General features: G+C 45.1%; 1 pseudogene; it reads right to left on the bottom strand.

Annotated features, from left to right (window-relative positions):
• Positions 1–1976: 1976 nt before the first annotated feature.
• The window catches only part of LOC138780805 (transcriptional regulator ATRX-like), a 64103-nt pseudogene continuing 51739 nt past the window's right edge, over positions 1977–14340 (bottom strand).

Below are 14340 nucleotides of genomic sequence, written 5' to 3'. Positions count from 1 at the left end.
CGGCGATCGGAACCGTGCCCACTAATACCTGCGGTCCCGGGCTACAAGCGGCACCCGGGACCGCCCGCGGTTCAGAGCGGGGTCGCCGCGCGCCCCGCTCTGAACGTCCCTAATGGCATCAGGGCGTAAATATACGCCCTATGTCGTTAAGAGGTTAAGGATGTGCTCCAACAGTTTGAACTGGATGTTTAATCTTCCTTAATTGTTTAGCAATTAATATACATACATAATTAATATTTAAGAAGGCCTTCATGTTCCCATTAAATCCTACACTGTCAGCCAAAAGAGCATCCTGCTGACAACAAAATCAATACTACTCTTAGTGTGCAGGATAATTGTATTCTAAAAAAATGAAGGATACACAAAAGAGCCTATGAGCCAATCTTAAGCCTGGTCGAGTATTTATTAGAATAGCTTACTTATTCCTTCAGGATCAGCGACATACTAACACACATGAGTTAATAATATTCCTGAATCGTATCTTATTACCATCAAATCCAGCCTAATGATAATAGTCTGTTCAAAAATTCTAACAAAAAAAGCTAGTTGGCAAGTTATCTAAGGCGTTCTGAACTGCACAAAAGCACAATCAAAACAATTAAGACAATGGTAGACTTTCTGTACCCAGATTTAACATCTGCTGCCCATCAGGCACTGGTACAAAGTGTAATTATACTTATGACATCCTTCTGCTTTCAAATTAAGTTGGTAAAAAATCTTAAGAGGACAATTCCCTCAAGGACAGAAAAGAAAGTAGAGGGAAAAGAGCCTTTAGAGCAGGGATGGGAAACCCTCGGCCCTCCAGCTGTTGCAAAACTACAATTCCCATCATGCTTCGGCAGACGAAGCGTTAGCTATGGCTGTCCAGGCATGGTGGGAATTGTAGTTATGAAACAGCTGGAGGGACGAAGGTTTCCAATTCCTGCTTTAGAGAAAGCCTATAAAAGCAGCAGCAATGAAGACACTAGAAGATCAATTAATCTGCTATTTAAAGCGAATGAACCATCAGGTACATCGTTGTTTTTCTTTACCTTTTCTTTTTCTTAAATCGACTGGTACTGAAGCAAAAATCCTGGTGGGGCAATCCTTTTTTTTTAAATGCTGCCCTGGTTCCTGCGCTCAGTGCTGGTCTTTTTCCGAGCACTGGCTCAGTCCAGAGCACTGGGGGCCCCAGTGTGACAAAAACCCCTCCCCTCTGTGACGCGGCTCAATTAATGGAGCTACGTCACAGAGGGGAGTGGATATTGTCACACTGGGGACCGGTGTTGAGCGCGGGAACTGGGCAATGTTTTATAGAAAAGGGGGGGTGGGGGGGTTGGGTGAAAGACCCACACCAATCGAGGTTAAGGTTATAAAAAAAAAAAAAAAAACAAAAAAAAAAAAACACATCAATTTATACCAATGCTGACGTACAGCGCAGAGAATTGGGCAAAAAAATGTCTTTATTTAGAAGAGATTTTGGTCATAGGTCCAAAACACAGACCCAAATATCATTTCATATGGAGCCATATACAAAGATGAAATACAGATTGTTTAACCCGTATTTACCCCCTTCGCATCAGCAATCAGTAAATATACGTTCCGGCTACCAATGCTCCGTGAAGCAGTAATGTATATATACGTTCCTGACTGTCAGAGGCTTTTGATGTGTGCGGAACCACTGCAATGGTCCCAGGAGCCGAGGATAATGACAGGTAGCTGCAATCCTGTCATTAACCCCTTAAATGGAGCGATGCATAGCAATCGGGGCGTTTAAGGTACTCAGTGACAGGTTAAGTTCCTGTCACTGACTGATCAGGACCCCCGCACAGATCACTTATACCGACAGGCGGGGGTAAGACACTTACTTCTGTCCTGTCGGATAGGCGATCTGTGCATAGAGTCTGCTCTCAGACATACCCTAATATATTCACAACTGCAACAATGATATATTTAGGCCACAGCTTTATTGGTAAACAGCCCAAAACACTACCTACCAGCTATATTGTCCAAATAGTATTGATAGAGTTTGCATTGTATTGAGTCATCCGAACTGATAAGACATATTCATACTTTGGTGGCAGGAACTTTGTCAGCGCTGTGTAGTCTCTTCTCTGAAATAAAGAAGTACACATTAATTTTTATTGTGACATGTAATGACTAGTAAAAAATAAACCAGCTATCCAATCAATAGCAGCCTCTGTCTAAATACCTGCACACAGCCAGCCAGCATCTCATACAGAATATGAGCTCGCTTTTTCATCACTCTGACATCTACCATGGTGGAATCTGCGCACTGCCCGTTCTGGATAGGATTGATGAAGCGGTTCCGGAATTCCTTAATGGAGCCAAGCAAGTTTTCTTTGATGAAGTTAACCATGCAGTGATCTGAAGAGAGACAATTTCACAGTTAGGAGTTCTGGGCTTATAAAAACACAAATTAGAGATATATTATTTTTAAAGCAGCTTTAATTCCCCCACTACAGTAATTTGTGGCACTGAGTCAGACGTGATCAGAAAAGAAAAAGCAATTCTCAGAATATTTATAAATCAGTGAGTACCTTTTATGTAACCTAAGCTCTGACTGTGATAGGGGAAGCCCTGTATCATTACGGATGCCCCAGCAACTGCCCGCATGTGGAAGCAGAATACTCAATAAGAGCGCTGTGCTCAGAGCTCTCAGTGACAGGAAAACTGATTTTTCTCAGTGCTGTCAGAGGAAAGGAGTCAGGCTGTCAGTGTGACAGCGAAATCCTGCCAACAGCAATGCAAGCAAGTCACAGAGCCGTCAAATCTAACCCTTAACAGGCTCCAGGCACAAAGACCAGCTCTGCATCCTGTTGCTTAATATGGTGTAGTCCTCATGGGGTTAATGACCTTTTTATTTTAGCTGTAAAAAATTTACTTACATTCCACCAAATTATTCTGAAGTGGGGTTCCAGTCAAGACTATCCTCCTTTTTGTCCTGATAGAATTCATAGCCTTAGAAACAGCAGAGGCTTCGTTTTTAAGAATATGGCCTTCATCACATACCACAAAGTCTGGGCCTGGGGTAAAAAAATAAATAAAAAAAAAATAATAATTAATGGAGAGCAAGTAAACTTCGTATTTCACATGGAAAACATTTATTACATAAGCCTATTGCATGTTTCTATAAACATTTACAAAATGGTTTTAAAGATAAAAAAAATACATTCTTACTATTAAGCACCTACTATGCTAGGAAACATGCTGATTAAAGTCCCAATTACACAGAATAAAGCAGATATCTCCACGCGAAATGGAAACAGCAATAAGCAGACGAGCGAGAAAATGTTCGCTTGTCGGCTGATCATAGTTTAACCTGCCAAAGAATAATCCACCACTGATTGTCTCTCCATGTAATACGTGATGCACTTGTTTCCTTACATAAAAATATGCAGCATTTACAGCTGAAGCAAAGTGAAGGACATTTAAGAGAACACATGCACAATCCATAAAAGACTGCACAAAATCCTTGTGGAAATTTGCAAAATTCAAATCCACAGCACGTCCATTTTGATGTCAAGAACACTGGAGACTTCAAAGTCAAACCCACAGTTGCATAAACAGTGCAAGTGCAGATTTTTTTCCTTGTGATATAAAGCCTAAAGTTTCAGATAAGGTCTCATTCACTCGTCCGTAGGACTAAACAAAGCTACGGACAGCACTACAGATGTGCATCCATTGTCGTCTGCAATGTACAGACCCCTTTATTGGTGAATGGTGATCTCTGCCACAAATGGGGACAGGTTTTACAGAAGTGTGAAAGAGGCCTAAGGGTACTATTACACAGAACGATAATCGGCCCAATTCGGCTGATTATCGCTCCATGTCATAAATACAACGATCAGCCGATGACAACGATCATCGGCTGATCGTTGATATAGGTTTGAACTAGAGATGAGCAAACGGGGTTCGGGTTTGAGTCGATCCGAACCCGAACGTTTGCTATTTGATTAGCGGTGCTGCTGAACTTGGATAAAGCTCTAAGGTTGTCTGGAAACATGGATACAGCCAATGACTATATCCATGACTTCCACATAGCCTTAGGGCTTTATCCAAGTTCAGCAGCCACCGCTAATCAAATGCTGAAAGTTCGGGTTTGGATCGACTCGAGCATGCTCGAGGTTCGCTCATCTCTAGTTTGGACCTATTTTCATCGGGCACCGACCGCACACCGCTACGTGTAATAGTGGTGCGCGGCCGGCGACTGGGGATATACATTACCCATCCATGTTCCAGGGCGGCTGCTGCAGTCTTCTTCCCGGGTCCTGTGCGCTCTAGCTTTAGAGTGGCCTGTCAGCTGACAGGCCGCCCGGTCAATCACAGGCGGTCCCGGCCTGTGATTGGCTGAGCGGCCTGTCAGCTGACAGGCCACTCTGAAGTTAGAGTGCGCAGGACCCGGGGAGAAGAAGACCGCAGCAGCAGCCCTGGAACGTGGATAGGTATTGTATATAGTTAAGCAAGGGCTGCAAGGACATCGGTAACGATGTCCCTGCAGCCCTTGTTTAACGATTATCGGGCCATGTAATAGGCCCAGTAAACGAGCGACGATCTAGCAGATCTCTGCTCGTTTACAGGTATTATCGGGCCCCCATAATACCACCCTAACTTTTCAGGATAAGCGGTTGTTTTTGTACATGAGGAGAAGCAGTATTGCTGGCCATTACATAACTTGCCCATAGTGTTTTCACCAGATTTCTACTCTCTAAGCTTCTTTTCTAATTTTCAGTTGTCTATGAGCCACAGGTTTCCATGTATTACAGATCCACCTTGCTACTCTTTACAAGAAACAATTTAGCCAATTGCCATCTCTTTCCTAAATATACAGCACCACCTTTGTCCTCATTTTATGTATAATACTGCAGCTCAGTTCCACTGAAGAGGACAGTGCCAAGTTGTAATACCACACATAACCTGAGGACAGGTGTGGTACCAGTTTTAAAAGTAAGCGGCTATGTTTTCTAATCTCGGATAATTTAAATTCTGTAGCAACGGAATGATGTCACATTTCCCCTGTGTACCTGGGAAAATGCCTGACTAAACCCAAATGTTTGCTGCTATAGTCTTAACACATTCCATTAAATGTTCTGAAATTCTGTTTCAAATTTCATGACATTCTCCTCATACTGAAGACAGGAGGCCCAGAAGGCAAAGCACAAAGGTAGAAACAGCCCCCTTTTAGTACAGCCTAATTAAATAATAATAAAACAAACTAATTACACAGCCCTGCATCACTGTCTTCTATAATCTAGGTGTACACTTTCATTAAATGAGGTAGTACGTTGTGTAAGAATGTAGGTGTACTCAACCTGCCCTGCTTAGAAACACAAGAAAAAAAAATTGAGTACACAGTGAGAGGTTAGTTGGGTGGGGGGATGGGGGTTGAAAAATCTATTTGGGCAGAAAGTTAGGGGGAACATATCAGTATGCTTACCGGACCTCATGCCAAGAACTGTGCCGCATTACCAAGCTCCCGTACCCTGCAGGATGTTGCTTTCTCCTGGCTATGTCACTGAAGGTTGGGATTTAGCCCATTCAGCCAGCCATTCAATGACTGCAAGTCACTGACTGGTTGAGCAGGGCATCCGTCAGCCGAGTTGTGGAGATCTGCAGACTGTCAGTGGGATCCAGGAGCGGGTTGCGGCGCTGTGCACACACGGGGATGTTTACATGAAACTTCTTTGTTATGTTCCCCCTCCCCCAGACAGAAAAGTTTTTTTACCCCACCCAAGCGGGACACTACTGTAGAAAGCAGACATAACGTCATACCTGCCTACTAGAGGTTTGATTCAAACTCAAATGTCCTGAGTAAAAACTATTTATTTATAATTTTTTTTTTTATGCATGATTTCCCCTCCCCTCAGCTTGGAACTTTTTTCTCTCTCTATGTATAAGGGAAGCTCCAAAATAGTGAGTGTAACAGCACCACTGAACCATCTCTAAGCTTTCACAACCCCTTTAAGTATGGCATTGATGGGTGAGTGACCCTCAATAGAGTCACACCTGAATTTCTGTCTTTCAGCTGACAGACTTTAAACCTAGATCAATAACCACATACTGATAGCTAAATGTGTAGATCTCTCACTACTGGAACAGAGTCATTAAGAAGGATCAAGCTGTGCTCTTTATATCTTTCACACAGGACCAAACGCAAGTGTTCCGGCGAAGGGAAGCATTTCCCCGTTTTATGATGTGCAAAGTAGTAAAAGGAAAGATACTTTGGACTATGTAGAGTGACCACTGATAATAGGAAGTATGGATTTCTGAAGCATAGTGGAAGAATAAAAGCCAGAACCTTCAGGCTTATGTTAGACCAAAGTAAGCAAAAATAATGCATGACTTATTACACTAGAAATCAAAGGCAAGTGCAATCAAGCTTCAGGTTATTTTCTTACCCTGAAAAGAGGTGAATTAAACGCTGCTAACACAAACCAGCAACGTGATGTTCGAGTCAATTAGGACGTGTACAAAGCTTTGCATGGTAATGAGTACCACTTTTAGACACACATGGTTTTGACAAAGTGCACCATAAAGCTCTGACAAGCTGTAATCAGTATTAGCCCATAGCAAGCCACCTTACAGATAACTTGCTTAACAGGAGAGAGAGAGAGACTAAAATGACTGCTTAAAATGGCAGATTACACAATTTACAGAATTCCTGGAGAAAAATAAATAAAAAACATATGAGTGCACCAGCTCTCTGCTTTACTTAGTGACCATGGCTGGAGTTTAAACAAGGCATCAAATGACTGAACACAAGAGCAGGGACTTAGCCCCACACACACTACTCACCAGAACAGTTTATTTTTTCTGCTTGAGCAGTGTATTTCTTATGCCAACATGTACTATGACAAAGCGGTTACCGAAAGTGTACCGAACTAGATCATACCTGGATGTGAGAGCACAGTACAAAAATTAAAAAACAAAAACAAAAAAGTGTAATCCTAGAGCAGGGGTCCTCAACTGGCGGACCGCGGTCCGAACCCGGACCGCGGAGGCCAGCTGTCCGGACCCCTGGTCAGACCTCCTAACCTCCCGGGACGGACCGGATCCGGGGCTGTTAGGAGGTCCCGCTCCCCACCGCACTGCCTCGCGCCCATAGGCGTACTGTCCTTAGATGTCAGTACGCCTGTGGGGCTGGGGCCGTGTCGGTCCGGCCCCCGGCTGATACGCGCTCTCTGGGGATGTCCCGGGGATTCCCCTGCAGAGCGCGCACCACAGACCTCGGTGTACGCCGTCGGCCTGAACTTCCCGGAAGTGCAGGCCGGCGGCGTACACTGAGGTCACTGATGCGCGCTCTGCTGGGGAATCCCCGGGACGTCCCCAGAGAGCGCGTATCAGCCGGGGGCCGGACCAGAGAGGAGAAGAAGACAGGCGTGGCGGTGGAGCGAGGTGATAGGTGAGTTGTGGGTTGTTTGTTTTTTTTCTCTGGGGCCATCTATAAGGGGAGAGCGCACTGGGGGGGCTATATACTACTGAAGGGAGCTCGAAGGGGGCTATATACTACAGGGGGAGAGCACAGGGGGCTATATACTACTTGGGGGCTATATACTACTGGGGGGAGCTCACAGGGGGCTATATACTACTGGGGGGGCTATATACTACTGGGGGGAGGCTCACAGGGGCTATATACTGGGGGCTATATACTACTGAGGAGAGCTCACAGGGGGCTATATACTACAGGGGGAGAGCACAGGGGGCTATATACTACTTGGGGGGCTATATACTACTGGGGGGAGCTCACAGGGGGCTATATACTACTTGGGGGGCTATATACTACTGGGGGAGCTCACAGGGGGGCTATATACTGGGGGCTATATACTACTGAGGAGAGCTCACAGGGGGCTATATACTACAGGGGGAGAGCACAGGGGGCTATATACTACTTGGGGGGCTATATACTACTGGGGGGAGCTCACAGGGGGGCTATATACTACTGGGGGGGCTATATACTACTGGGGGGAGCTCACAGGGGGCTATATACTACTGGGGGGCTATATACTACTGGGGGAGCTCACAGGGGGCTATATACTACAGGGGGAGAGCACAGGGGGAGCTATACACTACTCGGGGGCTATATACTACTGGGGGAGCTCACAGGGGGCTATATACTACATGGGAGAGCACAGGGGGGCTATATACTACTGGGGGGACCTCACATGGGGCTATATACTACTTGGGGAGAGCACAGGGGGGCTATATACTACTGGGGGAAGCGCCCAGGGGGCTATATACTACTGGGGGGAGCTCAAAGGGGGCTATATACTACAGAGGGAGAGCACAGGGGGCTATATACTACTGGGGTAGCTCACAGGGGCCTATATACTACTGGGGGGAGCTCAAAGGGGGCTATATACTACAGGGGGAGAGCACAGGGGGGCTATATACTACTGGGGGGGCACTCACAGGGGGCTATATACTACAAGGGGAGAGCACAGGGGGGCTATATACTGCTGGGGGAGCAACAGGGGCTATACACTACTGGGGGAGAGCGCACAGGGGGGGCTATACACTACTGGGGGAGCAACAGGGGGGGGTTATATACTACCAGGGCAGTCACCCCTTTGTACCTAATAGCAAAGGGCTGTTGAGAGAGAAAAAAATGCCAGTTTTCCTGCTAATAAGCAGCAATTCTGTATGCAAATAGTTGAACGTTTGTGAAAATTAACAAAATACGTTTCCTACTGATGTTCAGCTCGGACCTTCACCTGACAATAGACCCCGGTAAGTGGACCTTCACTAAAAGTTGTTGAGTACCCCTGTCCTAGAGAATAAAATCTGGTCTGGATAAGGAGGTTGTCTTCTCAAAGAGGCGGTGGTCTTTTAGAGAGGGATCCCCATTTATTCTACGTCTCTCTAATTTGCTAATGACACATCATTGTTAGAGATGAGCGAACCAGGTTCGGGTTCGAATCGATCTGAACTCAACCGATCGGCATTTGATTAGCTGGGCTGCTGAACTTGGATAAAGCTCTAAGGTTGTCTGGAAAACATGGATACAGCCAGTGACTATATCCATGTTTTCCACATAGCCTTAGGGCTTTATCCAAATTCAGCACCACCGCATAATCAAATGCCGAAAGTTCGGGTTCGGATGGACTCTAGCATGCTTGAGGTTCACTCATCTCTAATCATGGTCAAGTCACAATTTTTGCAAATGGTGACATTTGACTAATGTGTAAACTCACCCTAAGATTATGTTCACAAGTCAAGAAAAAACGCATGCCTATTGTTTCCAGTGGGACTGTGGCACCACGGCACGCATTTTAGTTATGCTGAAATAAGTGACTTCTTAACATGAGATGCAGGATGCTGATTATCCACACTGAAAGGGTTAATCATCAATGACCACAATTACAATACTGCCCAGAGATTGCAGAATCTGAAGGTAGCCTCTGATTTGTACAATGTGCTTTGCTACATACCCCCATGACACCACCATGAGCAGTTAAGGCAAAGGTTGCTTATTATGAAGTAATATGGGGCAGAGTCTAGGAGAGTCAGGTAAAAGCTCCCTGTGGCAGCAGTCACTGAAGTCAAGCTGGTTGTCATGCAGCATTCCCAGAATAAAGGGTCTATTATACGGGTCGTCTGAGGAGCAAACGAGCGCTCGTTTGCTCCTCGTTGCCCGTTGCCCGGGTGATCGCTGATCGTCCGGGGCAGCCCATAGGATATAGCAACATCTGCTGCTGATGCTCCTAATTAACGGAGCGACGGCAGCAGATCGCTGCTATATCAGTCGCTTGTTTTCAACATGTTGAAAAACAAGCGACTGCAACGATCAGCCGACATGAACGATGTCGGCTGATCGTTGCACTCTATTTCACGGGACGATTATCGCCGTAGTGGCCGAATACGGACGGTAATCGTTCCATGGAATAGGGCCTTAAGATGTGACAAGAAAATGATTAATTAAATTATTAACTGCTGACAACTTAAAGGCAACACATTTACTGTCATTTATCTCCTGCAGAGGGACATTATGCTTAGGACTGAAGTGTATCTGTCAGCTGCAAATCACATTCTAACCAGTGACACTATGTGGACACAGGCTGATCATCCTAGGGACGCCCACTGCCAGCAATCCTCCAGTGTAATAACACCAGCAATAACCTAATGAACAAGCAAACACTTCTGGATCTATGGATCTTTCCATAGAGGGCAAAGTGCTGCCAACAACAATGCATGCAATGAGCCATACGAACAATGAAGACACAAGAGTTCGGATCAAAGAGTTCCGTGTTCACTTGCTGCAGCCTGGTGGCCTGTGAAGAAGGGTCTTTTTTATTATTTGTAATAGCGCACACAGATTCCGCAGCGCTTCACCTATCTGTATGTTTTTACATAGCTGTTAGGAGATGCACTGTATCTTTCATATATCTGTATATGCTTCCATAACATAGAAAAATGCTTTAATTTCCAATCTTAAGTATCAAATGGGCGGTCCCGAGCTCCTGAACTGCTGCAAGCCTAAAGCAGAGCCCCAAACAAGGATAGAGGTGAGAGGGAAAGTGAGAAGTGAGGAAGCATTGCAGCCATTAGCACTTCACTAACTTGGGAAAGTTGCATCTTTTTTTTTTTTTTTGTAGATATTGACCACAACTGATGCCAAAAAAGAGCATCAGTTGTCATCAGGTTTTCTATCCGTTTTCAGAAATAAAATCAGTTTCTATCAGTTGTATCAGTGTCCATACGTTTATTTCATCAGTTGTTTTCCCACGGCATTACAGGGGGCCATCTACACTCACCGGCCACTTTATTAGGTACACCATGCTAGTAACGGGGTTGGACCCCCTTTTGCCTTCAGAACTGCCTCCATTCTTCGTGGCATAGATACAACAAGGTGCTGGAAGCATTCCTCAGAGATTTTGGTCCATATTGACATGATGGCATCACACAGTTGCCGCAGATTTGTCGGCTGCACATCCATGATGCGAATCTCCCGTTCCACCACATCCCAAAGATGCTCTATTGGATTGAGATCTGGTGACTGTGGAGGCCATTGGAGTACAGTGAACTCATTGTCATGTTCAAGCAGAAATCGAGACTCATCAGACCAGGCAACGTTTTTCCAATCTTCTACTGTCCAATTTCGATGAGCTTGTGCAAATTGTAGCCTCAGTTTCCTGTTCTTAGCTGAAAGGAGTGGCACCCGGTGTGATCTTCTGCTGCTGTAGCCCATCTGCCTCAAAGTTCGACGTACTGTGCATTCAGAGATGCTCTTCTGCCTACCTTGGTTGTAACGGTTGGCTATTTGAGTCACTGTTGCCTTTCTATCAGCTCGAACCAGTCTGCCCATTCTCCTCTGACCTCTGGCATCAACAAGGCATTTCCGCCCACAGAACTGCCGCTCACAGGATGTTTTTTCTTTTTCGGACATTCTCTGTAAACCCTAGAGATGGTTGTGCGTGAAAATCCCAGTAGATCAGCAGTTTCTGAAATACTTAGACCAGCCCTTCTGGCACCAACAACCATGCCACGTTCAAAGGCACTCAAATCACCTTTCTTCCCCATACTGATGCTCGGTTTGAACTGCAGGAGATTGGTCTTGACCATGTCTACATGCCTAAATGCACTGAGTTGCCGCCATGTGATTGGCTGATTAGAAATTAAGGGGTAACGTGCAGTTGGACAGGTGTACCTAATAAAGTGGCCGGTGAGTGTATATAGGGGGGCAGCAGGACACCAGAGCCCTCTACCTTGGGCAGCCATACATGTGGACATCTCCTACTACAGGGGTAGGGAACCTTAGCTCTCATGCTGATGCAATACTACAACTCCCATCATGCCTGAATATCCCAGGCATGATGAGAGTTGTAGTTTTGCAACAGCTAGAGATGCAAGGTTCCCCACCCCTGTCCTATAGTGCTGCACCTGTACAGAGGAGCTGGGAAGCTGCCCCCTGCAAGGGGGCACTCTGTTGCGCAGCCAGGGTCACAAAGGGGGCAGGGACAGGGACCTCTCTATGGAGCGCCGGAGGATGCATAATGCATGCGTCTGCACACTGCATGCCTCCTGCGCTCCATAGACTTTAGTGGATGCGGTGCCGGATAGCCTAGCGGGCCGTACGTCAGAACGCTGCATGCTGCGTTCTCCTGTACGGTCAGTCCGGCGGCATCAGTTGTAGAACGGATCATCCGAACTGTCCCATTGAAAAGAATGGGATCAGTTCAGAGATGCGTTTCCCTCTGGTGCTTCTCTCCTGCACTAACTAGGCCTAAGCCTCCGACACACTGCACAGGAGAATGAAATCATTTTCCTATGTACCATATTTCCCTGAAAATAAGACAGTGTCCTTATATTATTTTGCTCCCAAAGATGCACTATGTCTTATTTTCAGGGGATGTCTTATTTTAACATGAAGAATTAACACTTGCTGTTGAACAATAAAAAAAACATTTATTATATGTAGATATATATTATAATAGTGGTAATCACAAACCAACATAACCAGACAAATGGGTCTGCTGGGTCTCCTGTTTTCATTTAATATTGGTTTTCCCCATGAACACCACTGGATCATCCGTATTCCCCTTAAAATATGTATGACTAGGGGTTTTCAAAGATAAAACATAATCCTACATGTCTTAAGAACACAATTCAGACACTTTTTTTAAATTATTATTATTAAAACAGTTCCCAGCAGTGATCATTTTCCTATTTAAAGTCACAGCAGTGAGCCAGAGCAACACACCATCACTGCATTTTACTGGCAGTCAGGTTCACTGCCAGCTCTGACTCACCACCATAACAAGATCCAAACAACAGCACAGCTGCAACTCAGCCCTGTCTAGTGCAGCCAGAAACTACTGGACAATAACAGTGCCTTATGTATGCCTTATGGTACTGTGCAATGTCGGAACACAGGGCACACAAAAATTCTGTCAATCACTGGCTGCACTGGTGACATACCTCAGCCATTTCTAGTGTGGAAGGAAAGGACCAGGTGGTGGGGACGTGACAATTTATTTAGGGTATGTTCAAACATACTGTATGTGTTGCCACTATTTATAAGCACAGCATAAAATCTGCAGGGTATACAGTAGGTGTTTGCATACCTTAAAGCGTAACTGTCATTTCAGGGTCATTTTCTGAAAACATTAAATATCAACAGTACAAGCGATTTTAAGAAACTCTGTAAGAGGTTTTATGTACTAAAAGAGTTTCCTTCTGTAGTGAAAAAGCAATCTCCCAGCCTCCCCCCTCACATCAAATGAAGCAGGATTTCTGTCTCCATTATGTGTCTATGGAGAGTGGAGGGGCTGTTAGGAGTGACTGAGCACGGAGGATTTCTGCAAAGCACAACACCCTGCAATCTTCTCTCAGTAAGTTCATAGATAAGCACTGACCTTTCTGACCCCTGAATTTAGCGTTTTAGGTGCCCAGAGAGTCTACAAACAGCTGACCTTCATGTCACCTCTTCCTGCTCCCTCATCTCCCTCAGCCCCTCCCCCCTTCATAGGCTTACAATGGAGAGAGCAGAGCCCGTCTTCACTGGCTTCTCTGTAATGAAGACGTGTTTGCCTGATAATGCACAGATAAGAAGTCAGGGGGGGAGGCTGGGAGATTGCTTCTTGAGTACAGAAGGAGGCTTTTTTTGCTGATGAAACCTATTGCAGAGTTTCTTAAAATTTCTTATACTACTGATTTCTGCAATTAAAAAAAAACGTGACAGTTACGCTTTAAGGGTACAAACCCACACACCGTATACACAGCAGATACGCAGCAAAAACGCAGCAGATTTGAAGCAGATTTGGTGGTGCAGATTTGATGCTGTGTTCAGTTATTTAGATATAATCTGCTGCGTATTTGCTGCGTGTTTGTTGCGTATCGCAGCAGTAAATAAGCTGCGTATACGGTGTGTGGGTTTGTACCCTAAAGCAAAATAAATAGATGAGCACAACATAAATTCTGCTCTGTATAAAGTAACTGTAAACAGATCCTTAAAGAAGTTTTACAAGATTTTTATATTGATGGCCTTTAGGAAATGAAAACTGTGCCTCGCTGGCACTTGTCACCTGGAGGGCTTGGTCCATCTTGCACCCACAAAAGATAGGGACTAGAATGAGCACTCACAGAACTTCAGTCCATATCATTAGTCTTTAATTTGTAACATATTTGTAAAAGACTAAGTTCCTGGCTTAGGATTAAAAACATCTGTGATGTATCACTTATATTGTTATGTGCAGGTGATTCGGGGATATCCTCCTGAATAACATGGACAATAAGTAGTCCTCCCCATTATGTGCATGAGCCCAGTAGTCCTCATTATTCATGAGGAGAAAACACCACCCACCAGCTGCTGATTGGGAGTTATCTTTCCATGCTGTATATAGG

This window comes from Dendropsophus ebraccatus, unplaced genomic scaffold, assembly GCF_027789765.1.
Source record: "Dendropsophus ebraccatus isolate aDenEbr1 unplaced genomic scaffold, aDenEbr1.pat pat_scaffold_860_ctg1, whole genome shotgun sequence".
Lineage (NCBI taxonomy): Eukaryota > Metazoa > Chordata > Amphibia > Anura > Hylidae > Dendropsophus > Dendropsophus ebraccatus.
This window is presented reverse-complemented; position numbering and strand designations above follow the sequence as displayed.